The following is a 10,877-nucleotide window of genomic DNA, read 5'->3' as shown; positions in this document are numbered from 1 at the left end:
AGTTATACCCTTAAAGTACACTCAGCAATTGTCTATTGACTAGTGTTTCAGGTTCATTATTATTTGTAGAGCTGAGCAACTTAATTCATTAACTGATATAATCAGTTGCCTTCAAACAGTATTAACATCAAATAGTGGGTAGGGAGGTGCCCTCGTGATTTGAGGGTCTTGGGTCTGATTTCCTCTGCTACTAAACTTTTTTTTCTGATTACAAAGCTACAGTGGTTATCTGCTACTGTTGTTAAAATTGAACTGCTAATTAGATGGAAGACAGCTTATTGGTAACATCTGCAGTCAACTCTAAGTGTTGAATAAAGTGAAAGTATCCTTTTCTCTTTATGTTATTTTACAGTTCTAATTTATAATTCAATAACTATTATTTTATGTTGTATGGACAGGTTTAGATCTAAGGGAATGGTCTAGGGGTTTGGATCCCAATTAATAAATGTATTTTCTGATGCTGTATAAACAGGTGTAGTTTACAAACAGGGTCCATAGATTTAGGTCTCCAACAATGTTTTTACAGAAATTAATTGTATTCTCTGATGCTGTATAAACAGGTGTAGTTTACTTAACAGGGTCCATAGATTTGGGTCTCCAACAATGTTTTTACAGAAATTAATTGTATTCTCTGATGCTGTATAAACAGGTGTAGTTTATGAACAGGGTCCATAGATTTGGGTATCCAACAATGTTTTACAGAAATTAATTGTATTCTCTGATGCTGTATAAACAGGTGTAGTTTATGAACAGGGTCCATAGATTTGGGTCTCCAACAATGTTTTTAAAGAAATTAATTGTATTCTCTGATATAAAAACAGGTGTAGTTTATGAACAGGGTCCATAGATTTGGGTCTCCAACAATGTTTTTACAGAAATTAATTGTATTCTCTGATGCTGTATAAACAGGTGTAGTTTATGAACAGGGTCCATAGATTTGGGTCTCCAACAATGTTTTACAGAAATTAATTGTATTCTCTGATGCTGTATAAACAGGTGTAGTTCTATTTAACAGGGTCCATAGATTTGGGTCTCCAACAATGTTTTTACAGAAATTAATTGTATTCTCTGATGCTGTATAAACAGGTGTAGTTTATGAACAGGGTCCATAGATTTGGGTATCCAACAATGTTTTTACAGAAATTAATTGTATTCTCTGATGCTGTATAAACAGGTGTAGTTTATGAACAGGGTCCATAGATTTGGGTCTCCAACAATGTTTTTACAGAAATTAATTGTATTCTCTGATATATAAACAGGTGTAGTTTATGAACAGGGTCCATAGATTTGGGTCTCCAACAATGTTTTTACAGAAATTAATTGTATTCTCTGATGCTGTATAAACAGGTGTAGTTTATGAACAGGGTCCATAGATTTGGGTCTCCAACAATGTTTTACAGAAATTAATTGTATTCTCTGATGCTGTATAAACAGGTGTAGTTTTACTGAACAGGGTCCATAGATTTGGGTCTCCAACAATGTTTTACAGAAATTAATTGTATTCTCTGATGCTGTATAAACAGGTGTAGTTTATGAACAGGGTCCATAGATTTGGGTATCCAACAATGTTTTTTACAGAAATTAATTGTATTCTCTGATGCTGTATAAACAGGTGTAGTTTATGAACAGGGTCCATAGATTTGGGTCTCCAACAATGTTTTTACAGAAATTAATTGTATTCTCTGATATATAAACAGGTGTAGTTTATGAACAGGGTCCATAGATTTGGGTCTCCAACAATGTTTTTACAGAAATTAATTGTATTCTCTGATGCTGTATAAACAGGTGTAGTTTATGAACAGGGTCCATAGATTTGGGTCTCCAACAATGTTTTTACAGAAATTAATTGTATTCTCTGATGCTGTATAAACAGGTGTAGTTTATGAACAGGGTCCATAGATTTGGGTATCCAACAATGTTTTTACAGAAATTAATTGTATTCTCTGATGCTGTATAAACAGGTGTAGTTTATGAACAGGGTCCATAGATTTGGGTCTCCAACAATGTTTTTACAGAAATTAGTTGTATTCTCTGATATATAAACAGGTGTAGTTTATGAACAGGGTCCATAGATTTGGGTCTCCAACAATGTTTTTACAGAAATTAATTGTATTCTCTGATATATAAACAGGTGTAGCTGAAGAACAGGCTCGGTCCATAGGTTTGGACCTAATCTGTTTTTGTTTTTTTTTATAGAAATTAATAACTTTTATAGTTAATTTTTTTATAGGTAGGTGTTGCTTTGAGGAAGGGGTGCTAACTTCTCCACCTCTTTTTGTTTTTACTTTTCTCTTGGAAATTATTAACTTATTTAATGTTCTGTAAGTAGGTGTAGATATAGGGGAGTTTGAATCTCCCTCATTTTTGTATCAGAAATTAATAAAAGAAATTAGTAAGATATCCTTACACTACAATGTAGTATAAATTAAAATTAATTAATAAACAGTAAGATATCCTTACACTACAATGTAGTATAAATATAAAATTAATTAATAAACAGTAAGATATCCTTACACTACAATGTAGTATAAATATAAAATTAATTAATAAACAGTAAGATATCCTTACACTACAATGTAGTATAAATATAAAATTAATTAATAAACAGTAAGATATCCTTACACTACAATGTAGTATAAATAAAAATTAATTAATAAACAGTAAGACATCCTTACACTATCATATAATGTAAACAATTTTAATTTTTAAACATTAATTAATGAAAAACAGACATCCTTACACAATCTTGTAGTATAAAAATTTTAATTTTTTAAAACGTTAATTAATATAAAACAATTAGACATCCTTACACTGCCATGTAGTATAAAAAACAAACAGTCATCTTATTTGATTGTCTATAAATTACACTAAAAGCTTGTTTGAGATTTTGTGAAACCACCACAGAAATAAGGTTTCAGCCAGTAACTGATTCTTTTCAAGCTAATACATGTTGCCAAAGTAAATCTTCATAACTTGCATTTTTTTATACACTATAACAACATGCCAAAACTACATAAGTTATTGTTTAAGATACCTGCAGTTTTTACAGGCTTATCACAAAATTAATTTTTCAGAATATAAAGATTACACAAAAAAAATTTTGTATATTGATCTTTAAAAAATAAGTGAAAATATAAATGGTACAACTGTACAAGTAATAACTTTAGAAAAAATATAGAAAACAGTCATTATGCTTATGTCCCCAATGGCTTCAAATATTAAACACTAGGTTTTGATACATGTAATGGGTACAGCACAAATACCTTTTGTGTGGCTTTCACTTTACCAGTTTTGTAATTTTTTCTTAGCACGGTGATAAATTATTATAGCTAGTTTTAATTCAACAGTTTAAAAGGTTTGTTTTTAAGAGTATTTTTATATTAATTATATTACTAAAAATAAAGATATCAGATTTGAAATTACTGGATTATAACCTGACTGAGCTAAACATTTACAACTTTATAAAATGATAAAAACTATAACTTGAGTGCTTTTCAAAGGTGGAACCTTTTTCTTTCTTCAACAGTAAGACTTCGTGAACCCATGTTCTTCTGACATTAATTTAACATTGATGAATTTAAGTTATTTTTGGGTTACATGGACAGTGTTGATTAATCTAGAATACTGCATTGTTGTAAAGGATGTCTATAAAATGATAAAAAAAATACTAACATTTTGATTACCATGTTACTCAAACTTTAAAAAAAACAACTGGTATTGTATCATTGTGAAATGTTACTACATCTAGTGTGGAGAAGTTAAACATTGTTACTTACTAAAATAATATTAATGTATTGTATTGCTAGACTTTCTAGTTGTATTGTTACTACATCTAGTGTGGAGAAGTTAAACATTGTTACTTACTAAAATAATATTAATGTATTGTATTGCTAGACTTTCTAGTTGTATTGTTACTACATCTAGTGTGGAGAAGTTAAACATTGTTACTTACTAAAATAATATTAATGTATTGTATTGCTAGACTTTCTAGTTGTATTGTTACTACATCTAGTGTGGAGAAGTTAAACATTGTTACTTACTAAAATAATATTAATATATTGTATTGCTAGACTTTCTAGTTGTATTGTTACTACATCTAGTGTGGAGAAGTTAAACATTGTTACTTACTAAAATAATATTAATGTATTGTATTGCTAGACTTTCTAGTTGTATTGTTACTACATCTAGTGTGGAGAAGTTAAACATTGTTACTTACTAAAATAATATTAATGTATTGTATTGCTAGACTTTCTAGTTGTATTGTTACTACATCTAGTGTGGAGAAGTTAAACATTGTTACTTACTAAAATAATATTAATGTATTGTATTGCTAGACTTTCTTATTGTATTGTTACTACATCTAGTGTGGAGAAGTTAAACATTGTTACTTACTAAAATAATATTAATGTATTGTATTGCTAGACTTTCTAGTTGTATTGTTACTACATCTAGTGTGGAGAAGTTAAACATTGTTACTTACTAAAATAATATTAATGTATTGTATTGCTAGACTTTCTAGTTGTATTGTTACTACATCTAGTGTGGAGAAGTTAAACATTGTTACTTACTAAAATAATATTAATGTATTGTATTGCTAGACTTTCTAGTTGTATTGTTACTACATCTAGTGTGGAGAAGTTAAGCATTGTTACTTACTAAAATAATATTAATGTATTGTATTGCTAGACTTTCTAGTTGTATTTCCTGATAGTTTTAAAACTTTGCAGGATAAAGTGATAACTACCAAATAATTTTTTTATAAAATAAGATTGATATTCTAATTAACTATAAGTTTAGTTTGCTTCAAGAATATAAAGAAACACTAGGTTCTTATTTTCACTCATTTGCCTAATAAATAAAATGAACTGTGACTGTTCATTTCTGTTGGTTGGATACAAAACATTTCAGTGACTTTGTAGTTACAAGTACAACATTTAAAGCCCAAACATTGTTGTAAGATGCTTAAAACAGGAAAAAACAGGACTATGAAAAGGAATTTAAGTTCGACTTCTGTTTGTGGGAAAATGTGTTAACACACACACACATCTATGAACAATTTCAACATAAGCACATTCATGATATGCATAGAAATAAATAGCATTACACATGCCAAAATAACTGAACTTGCATAGCTCTTGGTTGTTAGCTCTCAGAAACAGTATGGAATTGTCTTGAAAAGTGTAGATAGTATTTTTCTAGCAAAATGTTTTTAATATCTTTATGACATATCGAATTTCAAGTCACCAGTTAAGCCTTACACCCACCACTGTACTGCTATAGATAAATAGACGTTACGTTTGCCAGACTCACATCTATAGAACATACACAACTTTTTCAACAACATTAACTACATGGGTTTCACCATTAAATATATGAAAAGAAAAAGAGCTAATATTTCTGAACCTGAATATTACAAGAATAGATGAACAGTTTAAAACACAAAAAAATACTTTGTATTGAATTCTACGTTCCCTGGAATACAGCTGATGAGACAAAAACTCAAAGTACTAAAGAAGCTAACAAACACAGTTACAAAACTGTGCTCTCCTGACAACTTTAATGACAAAGTCATTGAACCAAAACGAGACTTCATCAATGTGCATACATTTCATAAAAAATTATTGAATGAATAAAGGACAGCAACAAAAAACAACACTGCTGCAAACCTTACATTCCAGATATCCACAACAGAATAACTAACATTAGGTGAAAATAACTTGTAACCATATGTAACATTCAAGTGAATACTAATTTCATTCAAAATCATGTATGAAGTTAAAAATCTATATGTAAGAGCTACTATATTGAAGAAAGAAACAAGCTGAAAAGTGGAAAATAAATTCACTGAACACAAAAACACTATACCAAATAAACACAATATATGACCCCCAGTGGGGCCTTTTCTCCATGACTACCAGTGTTGTTACTGCCAGTGTCAGGTCCTTAATTCAGCAGTGGGGTCTTTACTCCATGACTACCTATATTGTTACTGTCAGTGTCGGGTCCTTAATTCATGACCATATTAGATATGCTTTCAGTAGTGGGGTCTTTACTACATGACTACCTATGTTGTTACTGTCAGTGTTGGGTCCTTAATTCATTACTATATTTGATACACTCATTAGTGGAGTCTACTGTTTGTCTGTCTGTGTTGTTACTGTCCTTGTCAGGTCCTTAGTTCATGACTATATTTGATACACTTTCAGCAGTGGGGCCTGCACTGTATGACTATCTGTGCTGTTACTGTCCTTGTCAGGCCCTAAGTTTATGACTATATTTAATACACTTTCAGCAGTGGGGCCTCTACTGTATGACTGTCTATGTTGTTACTGTCCATGTCAGGTCCTTACTTCATGACTATATTAGATATGCTTTCAGTAGTGGGGCCTCTACTACATGACTACCTATGTTGTTACTGTCAGTGTTGGGTCCTTAATTCATTACTATATTTGATACATTCATTAGTGGAGTCTACTGTTTGTCTGTCTGTGTTGTTACTGTCCTTGTCAGGTCCTTAGTTCATGACTATATTTGATACACTTTCAGCAGTGGGGCCTGCACTGTATGACTATCTGTGTTGTTACTGTCCTTGTCAGGCCCTAAGTTCATGACTATATTTAATACACTTTCAGCAGTGGGGCCTCTCTGTATGACTGTCTATGTTGTTACTGTCCATGTCAGGTCCTTACTTCATGACTATATTAGATATGCTTTCAGTAGTGGGGCCTCTACTACATGACTACCTATGTTGTTACTGTCATTGTTGGGTCCTTAATTCATTACTATATTTGATACACTCATTAGTGGAGTTTTTACTGTATGACTGTCTGTGTTGTTACTGTCCTTGTCAGGTCCTTAGTTCATGACTATATTTGATACACTTTCAGCAGTGGGGCCTCTACTGTATGACTGTCTATGTTGTTACTGTCCATGTCAGGTCCTTACTTCATGACTATATTAGATATGCTTTCAGTAGTGGGGCCTCTACTACATGACTACCTATGTTGTTACTGTCAGTGTCAGGTCCTTAATTCATGACTATAGTAGATACGCTTTCAGTAGTGGGTCCTCTATTGCATGACTACCAATGTTGTTACTGTCAGGTCCTTACTTCATGACTGTATTAGATATGCTTTCAGTAGTGGGGCCTCTGCTACATGACTACCCTAAGTGAAGTATTCAACAGTTTATTAAGGTAATGTTATAGATGTAAGTTAAATTCTACATTCCTGCTAGTTTGTATTAATTTAGATTACAGTGTGTTCTGGAAAGTGTGGTTTAACCCATACATGAGAAATTTGCTTAATAGTTAATAAAGGTTGGTTTTTTTGTGTAATAGTACTTACTTTTATTTTCTAATAAAAAGACTTTTATATATTTATCTTTTACAGTTTACAGACATGATGATCCCAGAGCCCATAATCTGAAGTACACGAAGGTGGAGTTATAAGATTGTATAGAACTATATCCTGTAGAATATGTTTTTCAAATAAGGTAGACTAGTGAACTGTGAGAGCTTACAAGATTCCATGTACAACAATTGGAAATTATAAAGCTAAAATAAAATAAGTGCAGAAAGATGTCTTCTGTGTAATTACACACTATTGACACATAATTTACTTCATAGAGATAACTCGTGAATGGTTATATACATTTGTTATTTTTCTTTTACATCTTATAAACATCAAAGTTGACTGACAAGCTTCTTATTGTCTTTCTTTCATATTTTTTGTATAATAATCATTGATGACGAGGAAACCCACTTGTAGAGAAAAATATATATGTAAAAACGGCTGGTTTGGGTTGGGAAAATTTTTTATGTAGAGGAGCGAACAACGTTTCGAACTTCTTTGGTCATCGTCAGGTTCACAAAGAAAGAAAGAGGTAACTGACCAGAAGCTGACCACATGTTTGAAAGAGGTTGTGTAACTGAGTGTTGGAATGTAGAGGGCAGTGTTAGATGTTTCAATATATAATTTTATATTATTTATTTTATTATTATTATATTAATTTTAATATAGGTATAAAGATGTTCTTTTGTATTGGTTTATTTTGGGCTTGCGTTGTATAAGTAAGGCTTCTTTAATTTTGCGTTTATGTTTGTTTCTTTATTCACTATTTGGGTGTTTTCTGTGGTTATGTTATGTTTATTTGATTTGCAGTGTTCAAAAATTTGTGAAGGTGACTTTTTTTGTGTTCTTTGAATCTGGTTTCCATTTTTCTAGTTGTTTCTCCAATATAGAAGATGTGGCAGTTATCACATTGTATTTTATAATGTTGGTGTTGTGTTGTCAGTGTAGTTTTTACATAGTAGAGACCTTAGTTTTTGTGCCTGGTTTTTGAATAAATTTGGTATTAACTGGAATGTCATATTTTGTTACTAGTTTTTGCCAGATGTTGGTTATTTGTCTGCTGAAAGTTGGGAATATATGGTATGCAGCAGTATATGGTTTCGTGATGTCTTAATTCATTGGATATATTTACTTTTGTTAGTTTATTTTGCTTTCTGTCTATGTGTTTGTGTATAATGTTTTATACAGTTTGTGGAGGAAACTTATTGATGTTGATGAAGTATTGTTTTATTTTGTCTAATTCATTGTTAATTTTATCTGGTGAGCATAGTTTTATGGCTGTGTTCATTTGGTTTCTTAGTATGTTGAGTTTTTGTTTTGTTTCATGTGCTGAGTTCCAAGGAATGTATAGTCCAGTATGGGTGATTTTTCGGTGGATTTCTGTTTTAAATTGTGTATCGGTTCTTGTAATTTTGAGATTAAAAAATGATATTTGATTGCTTTCTTCCTGTTCACATGTGAAGTTAATGTTGGGATGTATAGAGTTAATGTGATTGAAAAAATTAAGTTTGTGTTATGTAGATGTGAATCCCGCAATCGTGTTGTCTACATATCTGCACCAGTATAGTGGTGGATGTAATGCTGTGTTAATTGCTTGTGTTTCAACTTGTATCACAAAAATATTGGCTTGAACTGGTCAGATACCTCTTTTTTCCTTTGTAAACTTGACTATAACCAAAGAAGTTCGAAACGTTGTTCGCTTCTCTACATAGAGCTTTCTCTACCCTTACCACCCGTTTCTACATATATATGTAACATCATCTGTAAACTGTGAGCCAAATAGACTAGTCCCATAAAAGGCATCTGAAATACATGATAAACAGGATAGAATTTAGTACTCCTCCTTGAGGGACACCCACCTCCAGAATGCAGCACTCAGATTAGGTGCCTCTATCATTTACTATGATGCTCCTATCTTCTGGGAAGTTAGAACCAAAGCAAATAATTTCTGTAGAGACTCCCAGTTTGGACAGTTTGTATCTGAGTCCATTGTGCCATGCTTTATTGAATGTTTTTTTTTCAAAATCTAAAAAGTGGGCGATTGTACATTGTTTTATATATTTATATATATTAATGTTTTGTATTACTTCATTAATTTTATGAGATGATCTGTTGTTTGTCATGGTTTAGTTTTAAAGTTGTTTATGAGTCTACTATCCATAATTTTTCAAGTATTTTTCCAAGGTATTGCTTATTAGACTTATGTGTTTGTAATTTTCATAGTTATTCGCTAATTTTCTTCCTTTTGGGACATAAGAACATTGCCCTGTTTCCAAGCAGTTTGTATGTATGCTTTTAAAGAGATAAGTTATGCAAAATTATGATAATTTCTGATAATCTCAGAGCCCCCTCCTTAAATAATAAGATTTTCTTGTACTTCAGTTACCGTGATGGGCCTGACAAGTTTTGTTTGTATAATCATCATCCACATCTGTTGTTGTGTTGTTACACTGAGTGTCCTGCTGGGCCCATGCTTTGTGTTTGGAGCAATAAATAACTTATGTTCAATTTTGGTATTTACGTGTTATACTGATAAATCTTTATACGAGGCTTTTAAAGGATTGTTACTTTTTTGACTTAATTACCATTGGTTACAAATGATTATTTAGAAATGTCTTACAATATTAAAATACTAATTTCAACTGATGTGAACATTAAATATTTTAAACCCATTCCATATAAATAAGTTATACTTCTAACAACTATATATCTATAGAAAAGAGAGGCAACACGTCCGATTGATGTTTATCACCACACGTGGCAAGTTGTTTCTTAGAAGTGTCAGGTTACGTGCTTTTTCCAAATGTTGTTGTTAACCATTGCAAACATTCGTGACGTGTCCCCAGTACATTGATATTAAGCCTAAGTAGCAACTTGAAAAGAACAATAAAAGCCATTAAGACAAGCGTTTTTAATGGGTCGGGGGTTCTCTGGTACGCGTGGGTTAAAAACCATACGAAACAATATAATCCTCTTTTAGTTCTGATTAAATAGTCTTATAATGACTTTAATTCTAAAGCCAAATAATGATTTCTGATGTATTAACACTTAATTTCATATGCATGATGGTATCACAGTTATTTTATTACTGTAAGGACTTACAAATATCTGTGTAACATTAAAGCTGAAATACTTTCACCAATAATTCACGGTAAGCAAGATGTTGAAAATTGTTTATAATTAAAGAAAAATGGGCACTTTTAAAACATAATGACAGAATTTTGTCCAACTAAGCTAATCCTTGCGCACGTCATTTTGCCCACGATATACAACTGCTATTACTAATTGGAAGTTAACAATATCTTGTGAAAATTCTGTAAAGTTGAAGTGTAAGATACACAAATTTATTTCGTTTTTGTCAGTAATGCACATACAGAGTTGACGTAAAAAATCAATTTCTTCTTGATAAAAACAAAAAAGTAATTTTCAAGCAATATCAGGCTACTTTTGTTTTTTGTTTTTTTAAGCCACGTTATTGCGGTTCATGGAACAGCTCAGAGTTTATTTTTCGTATACAAACGTTTA

Source organism: Tachypleus tridentatus, chromosome 13, assembly GCF_004210375.1.
Source record: "Tachypleus tridentatus isolate NWPU-2018 chromosome 13, ASM421037v1, whole genome shotgun sequence".
Classification (NCBI taxonomy): Eukaryota; Metazoa; Arthropoda; class Merostomata; order Xiphosura; family Limulidae; genus Tachypleus; species Tachypleus tridentatus.
Note: the sequence above shows the minus strand (reverse complement) of the source record.